The sequence below is a fragment of the Schistocerca gregaria genome, chromosome 4, assembly GCF_023897955.1.
Source record: "Schistocerca gregaria isolate iqSchGreg1 chromosome 4, iqSchGreg1.2, whole genome shotgun sequence".
In the NCBI taxonomy this organism is placed as follows: Eukaryota; Metazoa; Arthropoda; class Insecta; order Orthoptera; family Acrididae; genus Schistocerca; species Schistocerca gregaria.
Genome location: NC_064923.1, coordinates 581,369,867 through 581,383,531, shown reverse-complemented (window position 1 = coordinate 581,383,531; position 13,665 = coordinate 581,369,867).

Sequence of the window (13,665 nt, the reverse complement as noted above, 5' to 3'; positions counted from 1 at the left end):
GAGTGTGGCCAAGTATGGAAGTGAAACGTGGACGATAAATAGCTTAGAGAAGAAGAGAATAGAAGCTTTCGAAATGTGGTGCTACAGAAGAATGCTGAAGATTAGATGGGTAGATCACATAACTAATGAGGAGGTATTGAATTGAATTGGGAAGAAGAGGAGCTTGTGGCACAACTTGACTAGAAGAAGGGATCCGTTGGTAGGACATGTTCTGAGACATCGAGGACCACCAATTCAGTATTGGACGGCAGCGTGGAGGATAAAAATTGTAGAGGGAGACCAAGAGATGAATGCACTAAACAGATTAAGAAGGATGTAGGTTGCAGCAGGTACTGGGAGATGAAGAAGCTTGCACAGGATAGAGTAGCATGGAGAGCTGCATCAAACCAGTCTCAGGACTGAAGACCAGAACAACAACAACAACAAGACTGCATTATCCTGGTAGGGCAAGTCTACTGTTATATTACTGTTGATGGTTGTTCAACTGGTAACTGAAATACCCTGACAAGGTGAATAAAATGATTAATCCCGGGAGACTGAAACTTCAAGAAAGCTATAACCTATAATCTGTAAATATTGTATTTGCGTTCTTTCTAACAGGAATAAAACACTAATTACAAATCATAAATATACTAGATGACAAACCCGACAATGATCGGGTATTCATTTTCCAATTCTCTATTAGAAACGAAAATAAAAAGTTAACTGAGTTTATAGTGTAATATCGCAAAACATACATGTGCCTGTATTCGTGGAAATAACTCTTCACCTACAACCGTTTGTGCTTTGCAATTGAAAGCTGGCAAAGGTGATCCCATGTGTCAAGCATTTCCCTAAGTTGACTCTGCTGTGGGATGTCTTAGCAGTGAAGAATATATGTATTAAAACATCATGCATGATGCGGCATTTTTCACTATCTCAGCGTTTATGAAGTCATATCTCTTGATAAATTTGTGCAGGTACATTCAGCGTCATACGTGGATACCGTCTGCGAAATATGTTGAATATAATTAGTAGCAGAGAAGTCAAATGATGCGGCAGTTTTTCGCGCTACTCAGTGTTTATGACGTCATTTCTGCTGATCTATTTTGTGGGTACGTTCAGCGGCACACGAAGAAAATATCTGAAAAATGTGTTGCGAAGAGAGTTACTACCAAAGAAGAAATAAATTTAAACATAATACTCAATGCATACGTTTTTCACGTATTTCACTGTTTATGACGCCATATCCCTTGAAGTATGATAGGTAGCTGATTCTTACCTTCTCAGTGATTGTTGTCTGACAGTGAGGTATATACGTACCAAATTTGGTTGAAATCGGTGCAGTGACTTAGGAGGGTATGCGGAACACACACACACACACACACACACACACACACACACACACACACACATACACACAAATGCATATATTTTTATTATTTTTAAGGGTTAATTCATTATATGAAGACTGGGCGTTTTATTCTGAATGTATGTAGTCGGCTTATCCTGTGGGGCAGCTACAAGGATATAGTTAAACAGTGTCATATGCATAGCACCGTGTGTTGTAGGGCAATGAAAGCGTAAGATATATGGTAAGTGATGAAATACGGAAATAAATCACAGGGTAAACGATTCACACGGGGAAAGCATAAAACTTAGTTTCCTTACATTCAGTCGGTATCATTTTACAACAAGTCAGCCAATTAAGGTAGACTCACAGTTGAACAATGTATCAGACCTATCGAGAGAAAGTGGAAGTCCACCAAAATGGAGATATTAAGAGGCTACGCCCTACATTATTCGTGAAAGATTACAGTTACCAACACTCGGCGACAATGTTCGTCAGTTGTTGTTGTTGAGCCGGCCGCGGTAGTCGTGCGGTTCTAGCGCTGCAATCCGGAACAGCGGGACTGCTACGGTCGCAGGTTCGAATCCTGCCTCGGGCATGGATGTGTGTGATGTCCTTAGGTTAGTTAGGTTTAATTAGTTCTAAGTTCTAGGGGACTGATGACCTAAGATGTTAAGTCCCACAGTGCTCAGAGCCATTTTTTGTTCTTGTTGTTGTTGTTGTTGTTGTTGTTGTCTTCAGTCCTGAGACTGGTTTGATGCAGCTCTCCATGCTACTCTTTCCTGTGCAAGCTTCTTCATCTCCCAGTACTTACTGCAACCTACATCCTTCTGAATCTGCTTAGTGTATTCATCTCTTGGTCTCCCTTAAGGTACTAGAATACCTAAGTGACTTTCTTTCAGCTGCGAGGTGCTATATAAATGTTGTAAAAGCATCAATTCTAAAAGATGGGTTGATATTTTCACTGACGAGGATACGAATCTTGAGCCCATTCCCAAAATACCAAAATCTGGGTCACGGGAGCCATCAATTACCTAAGGGTAGGAACACGTTGCGGTCTCACCAATTAGAGCACAAGCGTCATGTAGCTCCATTTGGATGCGTGTCTGCTCAGCATCAAAATTCTACCGTAAGAGTTAAAGCAAAAACCTCTCCTTTCAAGCATTCGCTGGACAATCCACGACTGCTCTCTGTGAGACACTACTGTCACCCTACCGCATGTCAATCAACAATAGTAATGCGTTCGCATTGGTATGAGCTGTACTACACTGCAGCAGATTTCTGAATTCGTTCGATGTCTGCTGTTATACCATTAGCCGCTTCTGAACACAAATCGCAACTGCCCGGTAATCTGCTATTGTATGATAACGCCGTGTTTGCTTTACCTGAAACTCATCCTGTTTGGTCCTTCAGTTTCACATCTCTGTACACTGAGATATGATTGCATGCAACTCAGCACTGTTTTCATAGGTCGATGATCGAGTGCGACTATTCTATCTACACTCCTGGAAATTGAAATAAGAACACCGTGAATTCATTGTCCCAGGAAGGGGAAACTTTATGACACATTCCTGGGGTCAGATACATCACATGCTCACACTGACAGAACCACAGGCACATAGACACAGGCAACAGAGCATGCACAATGTCGGCACTAGTACAGTGTATATCCACCTTTCGCAGCAATGCAGGCTGCTATTCTCCCATGGAGACGATCGTAGAGATGCTGGATGTAGTGTTGTGGAACGGCTTGCCATGCCATTTCCACCTGGCGCCTCAGTTGGACCAGCGTTCGTGCTGGACGTGCAGACCGCGTGAGACGACGCTTCATCCAGTCCCAAACATGCTCAATGGGGGACAGATCCGGAGATCTTGCTGGCCAGGGTAGTTGACTTACACCTTCTAGAGCACGTTGGGTGGCACGGGATACAAGCGGACGTGCATTGTCCTGTTGGAACCGCAAGTTCCCTTGCCGGTCTAGGAATGATAGAACGATGGGTTCGATGACGGTTTGGATGTACCGTGCACTATTCAGTGTCCCCTCGACGATCACCAGAGGTGTACGGCCAGTGTAGGAGATCGCTCCCCACACCATGATGCCGGGTGTTGGCCCTGTGTGCCTCGGTCGTATACAGTCCTGATTGTGGCGCTCACCTGCACGGCGCCAAACACGCATACGACCATCATTGGCACCAAGGCAGAAGCGACTCTCCATTCGTCCCTCCATTCACGCCTGTCGTGACACCACTGGAGGCGGGCTGCACGACGTTGGGGCGTGAGCGGAAGACGGCCTAACGGTGTGCGGGACCGTAGCCCAGCTACATGGAGACGGTTGCGAATGGTCCTCGCCGATACCCCAGGAGCAACAGTGTCCCTAATTTGCTGGGAAGTGGCGGTGCGGTCCCCTACGGCACTGCGTAGGATCCTATGGTCTTGGCGTGCATCCGTGCGTCGCTGCAGTCCGGTCCCATGTCGACGGGCACGTGCACCTTCCGCCGACCACTGGCGACAACATCGATGTACTGTGGAGACCTCACGCCCCACGTGTTGAGCAATTCGGCGGTACGTCCACCCGGCCTCCCGCATGCCCACTATACGCCCTCGCTCAAAGTCCGTCAACTGCACATACGGTTCACGTCCACGCTGTCGCGGCATGCTACCAGTGTTAAAGACTGCGATGGAGCTCCGTATGCCACGGCAAACTGGCTGACACCGACGGCGGCAGTGCACAAATGCTGCCATTCGACGGCCAACACCGCGGTTCCTTGTGTGTCCGCTGTGCCGTGCGTGTGATCATTGCTTGTACAGCCCTCTCGCAGTGTCCGGAACCAGTATGGTGGGTCTGACACATCGGTGTCAATGTGTACTTTTTTCCATTTCCAGGAGTGTATTTCTATTAGGTGGTTTCAGATAGAATCTTCTTTGGAAAGTTTAACCTAAAATTTCAAGTTGTAAAATTTGGTTCTCATATAAGCAACTGTAAAACATTCCGTTAAATTATCCACCCCTTTGCATATCGATCAGTTTACTTCTATTTATTTTCTCAGCATTTTTCACGTGGTTCTGGTTTGGTTTATATTTTTAAAATTAATCTATAATTACGAATAAATATAGAAAACCAGAACCATCTCTCATTCGCAGTGACTTAATAAGTTTTATGGGGAACAGTTTCCATGAACTAATACTGCAAAACTAGATATGAGAACAGTACTCATCTTAATGTTGACACGTTCTAAAAACGCCCTTTGGAGTAACTGATGTATTTCACTGAGGTACGAGATCAAAATATTTCATTTCTGGTAACTACTCTCACCTGAGAGACGAAGACGTAATTAATGTTAATTAATTAAAACATCGATAAAGAAACATTGATAACTCTCGTAGTAGTTTTTCTAGACAATACCCAATCAGTTTCGTAATCCTCTGATCAAATTTAATCGCCTGATATACAACACACTACCATTCTGTTTGATTTTTATTTTAGCATTTTCACTAATGTTCCTTTTGTATAATTTTAGCCCTTTTATGCCTCTTTTCAACCCTTTTCGACATGATTTTAATGTGGAAACAACTAGTAATTTGTGAGGGACTCCGATAATATTTGCATACACTGTAATATCCGCATAATTTACCAGCATAACTCGAAATTATATGCCACTTGGCTCGATACATGAGAACGTCGTAATACGGCGTGTAGCTTGTTTGGCGCCGTTAGGATGACGTCACAAGCAGCTACAATAAAAAAGTAGCCTAATTCGAATACGGGAGGTAGTTGTGGTCACTGTCTTAGCACAGTGAGGACGGATGCAGCTTTCAGACGCTTTGACACCTACAGGCATGTCAATTTCAAGATGGAGCTGTGCTGTTTTTTGTGTGGGGTGAAAGTGGATAAACTGATGGAGCGAGGCAGTTGCGTTCATCTCACTCTAGCGTGCATCAGCAATTTGAGCAGAGTTGGCTCCACAGTGAGACAGTGAACTGTTACAAGTCGGTTACTTCAAGGACAGTTCTGAGTCAGACGTACTGTAGTGTGCATTCACATGGAAGTCTAACATTCGTTAGCCTGAAATATAAAATGCGTCTGTGTAACTGCAACTCTGGACAACCAGCGACTACAAGAGAAGTAAATTCACTCGACCTGTGGATTTCGGATTCTACACTGTTAGTGGGAGCTTGTACTGATGATGTTATTTAAATTAAATGAAGGTAGATCTCAACATTGTTGCTGTAAAATATTCGAATGATATGACTGACTACAGCTGTTAGTCACAAATAATTTGGACAAAGCGTACCAGGTTTTCACGTTCTGCTACGTTCAGTGTGGGTTCCTGCCCACTCGTCCCTTATATGGTGCCTAAAGGATGCAGCTTTCTCGGATAGCTACACAACAATTCAAGTATATCGTACTGAGAGAGAAAAAGTTACTCTGTCACCTATTTTTTATAAAGATTTTGTTACAACGTTATGCAGCTTGAGTGAGCCTCCAGAAAATTAACGGCCTCAGAATGCGTTGATGGAGCCTGATAGGTCACTAAAAGCATGAGGTATTTTTGTGTTTCTTAGTCCATAGAAACGGCATGATAGAAGTTGAAAGCAAATGGCAGCGAGCCCATCCCTGAATGAATCTTGCTGGACAGTCCCACAGCCGCACAGGGCAAACAGAGCACCCCGTAGTAGAAACAGGTCTTCAGCACAACAATGCCGCTATACCTACATTGGTGTCAGCCGAAGGATGAGTTGCGGATGATAGACTGAAGAGACATGTCTACACAGTGGAATCGTAAACTGGGTATTGTGTCCAGTGCCACACCTAATAAAATTTTGCAAGTTTTCGTGTTCGCCGACACTGCAAATAGGCCTGTGACCCACTTCCATCGACCGCCTTGGTCGTATAAGAAACTCTGGCATCTGAGAAACGTTTAGAGTTAGAGTCTGTAGGACACATCATATCTAGGACTAACATGCTTCAAGGGACAGGTAATTTAGATAAAGATCTCTAAGATTGTATCTGTTTGCTTATTACCGTGGAAAGCGATCTCACTTCAGAGATAAATATCTTCTCCCACCACGAAAACTCAAAAAATCCAGTAATTGGCGGTTTCTTTTTTATTCCAGAGATGCAGGTTTGTTAACTATTGCGCTGGCTCGACATGAGTTTGTGCTGTCGTATAGGAGGGGATATTTAGCGCTTCAAGATGGGGTGAAGGCAGTGTCGTTCGTGCACTTTGCGGGAAAACGGAATGTTTTTATCTGGAGAGGCACGAGGCACTCGGGCTGTGGACTTCGGTCTGTAATCATCTTCTGGTTGAAGGTCTGGGCATGTGTGGTTGGTGCTTGGAACCTGTCCTAAGACTGACTTCACTTGCTAGGAGATAGACTGGGGAACCTGTGGTGAAGTTCTTACTGTACCGACGGTGGAACTTCAAATGTCTCAAACTACTCGTCTGCAGAGGAGACACTTATTGGTTTTTTATTTACCAGTCTTGACATTTGGAATCCCAGTGCGCTCTGTCGTATAAATGATACAAACTGGCCCTTGGTAAGACCAGCGAACGGGTGCATCACACACGGAAAACTACCATAATTTCAGGGCTCTGGTAGAGAGTAAATTGCGATCCATCTGCCCGGTTGCTGGACAGTGAGATTTTTGCATTTCTTTCGTGGCCGCGAACGATTGACAGGTGCCGCGTTACGCCTCGCCTCCACCGACCACATCTCGCCAGCTGCAAGTTACATCTCTGCACGAAGCAAACAGGGTAACATACTGCTGCTCCGGCCTTGTCAGGGCGTAAAAATCCCAATCGCCACGTACTCTCAGCTGCACCAATATAAACTTCTATCTATTGGAACTGTCTAAGTCTGCTTAGCCTCAGGTTGATTCAAACTGCGTTATCTTCTTTCTTAGGGCCAGAGTACTCGACTCACTTTTTCCACCCAGTATCCTTGTCCTTTGAGGGGTTAAACCACCTATATGTTGTTTACGGTATTATATCATAATGTGTTTTGCAAAACTATGTCATTCTTTGTGTTTGGAGAATAAATGTTGCCAGTAAACTATATTTTGCATACATTCTCAATTATTTTTATACAACCCCCAAAAGTGTTAAGTTTCGTTGGGGAATCCCATACCAGGATAACTTTCACTGTGGCGTCCTCCGCCAGGTTCTCGGTCATTTTTATATAGTTCGAAACAGGTTAACATTCTAATTTAATTTTTATATAACAATAAATTGTGTTGACAATACTAACTTTGGTTTACAATGGTATCGCAAGCGATGGATGACATACAGTTAAACAATGTCTTTCGCTATATACAAAGTCCACGCCAGTAATGGATATGGATCCCTAATAACAGCTCTGATAGTGTCTGTCTTCTACTCCGTGGTTCTGCTAATGCCGGTCTACACCCCACAGGTCCAGAATTGCTACAGAGTGGCTTCAGACCACTTCGTTTACGTCGCACAACTTCTTCTTGGTGTTGCAATTTTTTTTCCATGTGTGTATGTGACATATGCACTAAGTTTAAATACACGTTTTAACGATCATTAGCGTTAGTTACCTTTGAGACCGAACGTGATGAGTTGACGTCAGTCACGAATTCATTTAGCGCGACCAAGACGCCATTATAAGCACCTCATTACGTCTTGTCGTTAATGAACATTACGTGTCACCAGAATTTCTTGGGCGTTAGATTTGAACGAAATTGTGTAATGGAACTACGAGTCTACTGGGAGCAGTGGTCGCGGGAATATACAATGCCACTCTTTGTGAATCTCACCTCGACTGTAAATAAAATGTAATCTGTGATATGTGGAGCACGGTCGCAAAAGTTCTGGGCTTCAGACCCGTCCATGACACAAGCCACAAGGAAAACCATCGGTTCTGCATATGGCTCTAGCAGGTGCATCAGCAATTTCAGCAGCAGTTGGCACAAGCAGTTGGCGCATCAGTGACACAGTGAACTGTTACAAATCGGTTACTTCAAGGACAGTTCCGAGTCAGACACACTGTAATGTGCATTCCATTGAACCCAGACCAACACCACTTGCGACTTCAGTGGTGTTGAGCGAGTACTCATTGGAGGGCGAGCTACAGATTTTTTGTCTATACTGATGAAAGCTGGTTCTGCCTCGGTGTCAGTGATGGCTATGTGTTCGTTAGAAAGAGACCAGTTGAGGACCTGTAACCAACCTATGGTTCAAATGGCTCTGAGCACTATGGGACTCAACTGCTGTGGTCATCAGTCCCCTAGAACTTAGAACTACTTAAACCTAACTAACCTAAGGACATCACACATATCCATGCACGAGGCAGGATTCGAACCTGCGACCGTAGCAGTCGCACGGTTCCGGACTGCACGCCTAGAACCGCGAGACCACCGCGTCCGGCCTAACCAACCTATCTGCTTCATACAAACACACTTGGAGTTATGGCCTAGGGTGTGTTTTCGAATGACAACAGGAGCACTCTCTTGTTTATCCCACGAACCCTGAATGCAAATCTGACCGTCAGTCTGGTGATTCCACCTTTAGTGCTGTCAATCATGATATATTACAACGGGATAACGCTCGCCTACATACCGGTGTTCCACAGCAAAATGCTCTACAGTGAGTCGACTAGTTGACTTGGCCTGATCGAGTATGACATCTGTCTACAACTGAGCACATAAGGAACATCATCGGCCGCTTTAACCAGCTTTAACCATCCCTATATCGACTGACTGAGTGAAACAGGGCTGGAGATACACCCCACTAACTTACATCCGCCACCTGTACGACGCAATGCAATCACGTTTGCATGCTTGCATTGTATACTACTAGCTATTAAAATTGCTTCACCACGAAGATGACGTGCTACAGACGCGAAATTTAACCGACAGGAAGAAGATGCTGTGATATGCAAATGATTAGCTTTCAGAGCATTCACACAAGGTTGGCACCGGTGGCGACATCTACAACGTGCTGACATGTGGAAAGTTTCCAACGGACTTCTCATACACAAACAGCAGTTGACCGGCGTTGCCTGGTGAAACGTTGTTGTAATGCCTCGAGTAAGGAGGATAAATGCGTACTATCACGTTTCCGACTTTGATAAAGGTCGGATTGTAGCCTATCGCGATTGCGGTTTATCGTATCGCGACACTGCTGCTCGAGTTGGTCAATATCCAATGACTGTTAGCAGAATAGGGAATCGGTGGGTTCGGGAGGGTAATACGGAACGTCGTGCTGGATCCCAACGGCCTCGTATCATTAGCAGTAGAGATGACAGGCATCTTATCCGCATGGCTGTAACGGATCGTGCAGCCATGTCTCGATCCATGAGTCAACAGCTGGGGACGTTTATAAGACAACAACCAATTGCACGGAGAGTTCGACGACGTTTGCAGCAGCATGGACTATCAGCTCGGAGACTATGGCTACGGTTACTCTTGACGCTGCATCACAGACATGAGCGCCTGCGTTGGTGTACTCAACGACGGACCTGGTTGCACGAATGGCAAAACGTCATTTTTTCGAATGAATCCAGGTACTGTTTACATGATAATGATGGTCGCATCCGTGTTTGGCTACATCGCGGTGAACGCACATTGCCGGCCGCGGTGGTCTAGCGGTTCTAGGCGCTCAGTCTGGAACCGCGGGACTGCTACGGTCGCAGGTTCGAATCCTGCCTCGGGCATGGATGTGTGTGATATCCTTAGGTTATTTAGGTTTAAGTAGTTCTAAGTTCTAGGGGACTGATGACCACAGATGTTAAGTCCCATAGTGCTCAGAGCCATTTGAACCATTTGAACGCACATTGGAAGCGTGTATTCTTCACCGCCATGCTGGCGTATCACCCGGCGTGATGGTATGGGGTGCCATTGGTTACACGTCTCGGTCACCTGTTGTTCGCATTGACGGCACTTTGAACAGTGGATATTATATTTCAGATGTGTTACGACCCGTGACTTTACCCTTCATTCGATCCCTGCGAAACCCTATATTTTAGCACGATAGTGCTCGACTGCATGTTGCAGGTCCTGTACGGGCCCTTCTGGTTACAGAAATGTTCGACTGCTGCCCTGGCCAGCTCATTCTCCAGATCTCTCACCAATTGAAACCTCTGGTCAATGGTGGCCGAGCAACTGGATAGTCATAATACGCTAGTCACTACTCTTGATGAACCGAGGTATCGTGTTGAAGCTGCATGGGCAGCCTTGCACGCTCTGTTTCACTCAATGCCCAGCCGTATCAAGGCCGTTATTACGGCCAGAGGTTGTTGTTCTGGGCACTGATTTCTCAGGGTCTATGCACCAAAATTGCGTGAAAATGTAATCACATGTCATTTCTAGTATAATATATTTTTTCGTGGTGTAGCATTTTCAATATCCAATAGTGTACATTCTGGTGGCTACAGCGGTTATTACTATACCAACATTACACATTTGTAATGAATTATCTCGCGATTATATCAGCTTGTGATCTTGTAATGGTTATCACTTAAGTATGTTACCTAGAAAGATGTTTTCCAGAAATATTATTGCCCCACATTAATGATTTTTTCCGTAATTATGGGTAAAAATGCCAACGTTCTTTGTAAAATATTGCTTAGGGAGGACTATGATCTCTTCCTGCTATACGACGTTATCTTTCCCTTTTTTTATTTGTGAGAATGATTCATAGGTCGTGAAAGGTAGGTTACCTAACAGACGTCAATGTTGAGCGGGATAGCGTCGTATCTGCGCTGTTTTGACGAAGGCTTCTGGAAGGCCCAATTAGTGCTCGCTCGACTGCACCGCCTCGAAGGCAGCTGGCGACTTGTTCCGCTCCCGGCTGCTGGATGCGAGCAACAGCTCGTGCCGTAAGTAGCCAAAGTCCCGCAGACGGCAGTGCATTAAATATGGCGCCGCGTCGCGAGCGAAGTTGTTGTCTAAGCGGCTTTACCCCGCTGCGCCTCGCCATTGTTTTAATTTGCAGACGTAGACGACTCACTTGGCAACAGCCACCATTACTGTTTATCTGTGCGTGCGGCGAGAGGCGGCGCCGGTGGCGGCGGCGGCGCCGGTGGCGGCGGTGGCGACATCAGACGCGGAGGCGGCGTCGTAATTGAAGCAGACGGCGAGCAGTACTCTTGTCGCACAAACTTCCCTCACCGTTGTCTGTCCCGCGTCTTTCTGTTATCCTTTCTCGTTCTGTCTCTCTCTCTCTCTTTCGTCCACACAGACACATGCACATACTTAGTGTGTATACGTTAACGCATAGTGAACATAGTCACTAAGTTCGGACTATCAGACTAGATATTTTCTGCCTTAATCCCCTGTACTGACGTGGTGAAGCAACTTAAATGGAGGGCTAAGCCTCTAGCGTCTCGCATTTTCATTTGCCACTTGGCTTTGGGCATTAAATACCAAACTGTGCATAAAGTTTATTAAGTAATCTACGTGCTGGAGGAACCCCCCCCCCCCCCCTCTCTCTCTCTCTGTCTCTCTCTCTCTCTCTCACTCTCTCTTTCTCTCTCTCTCTCTCCCTCCCTCTTTTTCTTCCACTCACACGTATATACTCGGTGCTGATTTCACGCTACTGCAACATTACTGGCAAGTCTTGTGACGCAATTTTCCTGTTTATTGTTTCTTTTTCTCCAGTTAATCCACAGACCTTTTTTTTAAATTACTATTTATGAATTTGGTCGGCTAAGGAACGCATACAACTTAAGACTTATGGTGTTCCTCTTTCTTCCTCTCTTCCCAGTACTTCTTCATTTTTTCGCCTACTGCTCGTCTCTGCTCATGTTTTTACACTCTCTTAGGTCGAGGTTTTGGCTCATCTTCTACATAGTTTGCGTTTTCTATCAGTAGCCTAATGTGATTCCTGTCACGCATTATTTCTTCTGTAACACCTATTTTATTGGCGTCTTTCATTACTGCTTCTATCCATCCTACAGTTTTTTTTCAGCTTACCCACGAAATTAAAAATTTTCTTTGTAATCCGTGTTTCTTCCATTCTTTTTAAATCGCCATAAACGTTTAACCGCCTCTTCCTCATTGTATCTGTAAAATTTTCTGTATTTTTGTATAAGTCTTCATTACTCCTTTTAATCCCCCAATTTTCCTTGTTTTTCTCGGGACCTGGAATTGTTCTTGTCTTGGATTCACTCCTCCAGGTATTTGAATCTATCAACTCTTTTAACTTTTCCATACATTGTTTTCATAAACGTTTCTGTATTATGTTTGTTTTCTATATACTCAGTTCTTTCATAGGATATTTTTAGCCCAGTCTTTTCAGCTATCTCGTGTAACAGATACAGCATAACTGTAGCGTCTGTTCGGTTTTCAGTTATCAAAGCCATATCATCCACAACGGCTAAACATTTCACTTCGAATTTCTTCTTTCCTTGGCCCATGCTTATACCCTTTGTGACTCTGTTTTTAATGTGCTTTCCCATGTTTTTATTATTTTATCCAAAACAGAGTTAAAGCGAATTGGGGACAATCTATCTCCTAGCCGAAATCCTATTTGATTTTTAATGGATCAGAAATTTTGGCTTGAAACTTGATTCTTGATGTATCTGTGAGCGTTTGTTCAACAAGTCTTCTGGTATTATCATCTATTCCTTATTCATATAGTATCTGGAATAGTGTTTGTCTTTCAACTGAGCCATAGGCCTTCTTGAACTCTTCGAAAGTAACTGCTGTCTTTTTATTTCGTCTAGCTCTCACTCTCAAAATTGTTTTTAATTTAAGAATCTGTTCTGCACATGAGCTATCTTTTCTAAATCCTTCTTGATAATCTCTTATATTAGGTCCTGCTTGTTCCTGTATTCTATTCAAAAGTATTTTGTATGTCACAGGTAACAAGGATATGCCCCTGTAGCGGTTGGTGTCTATTTTATCTCTTTTTTTTGTGGAGAGGATGGATCAGTGCTTGTTTCCATTCACTCACTGGGTATGATTCCTTTTGTATCAATGTCTCTATTTACTTTGTAAGTCTTCTGCCATGTGGATAAGCCTCCTAGTTTCCACACTACTGCTACTATCCCAACCTCTCCTTATGCTTTCTTATTTTCAATGCTTTGATAATCTTTTTCATTTCTTCTACTGTACATGGTTCCGATGGTGGATTGTCATGTTGTGGTTTTTGAAATTGTAATCTGTCATTACGCTCTTCACAATTTAATAGGGTTTCAAATATTCAGCTAAAATATCGTAGTTCTCTTTATTGGTTAAACCATTTTTCGATTTTTATCTTTAAGGTTTAAACCAGGTGACTGGAATCCTGTTAAAACTTCTCTGAAAGTCTTATAGAAGTCTCTAGAGTTGTTCCTTTTAAAGTCGGAATCCATTTCTTCTAATCAGTCTT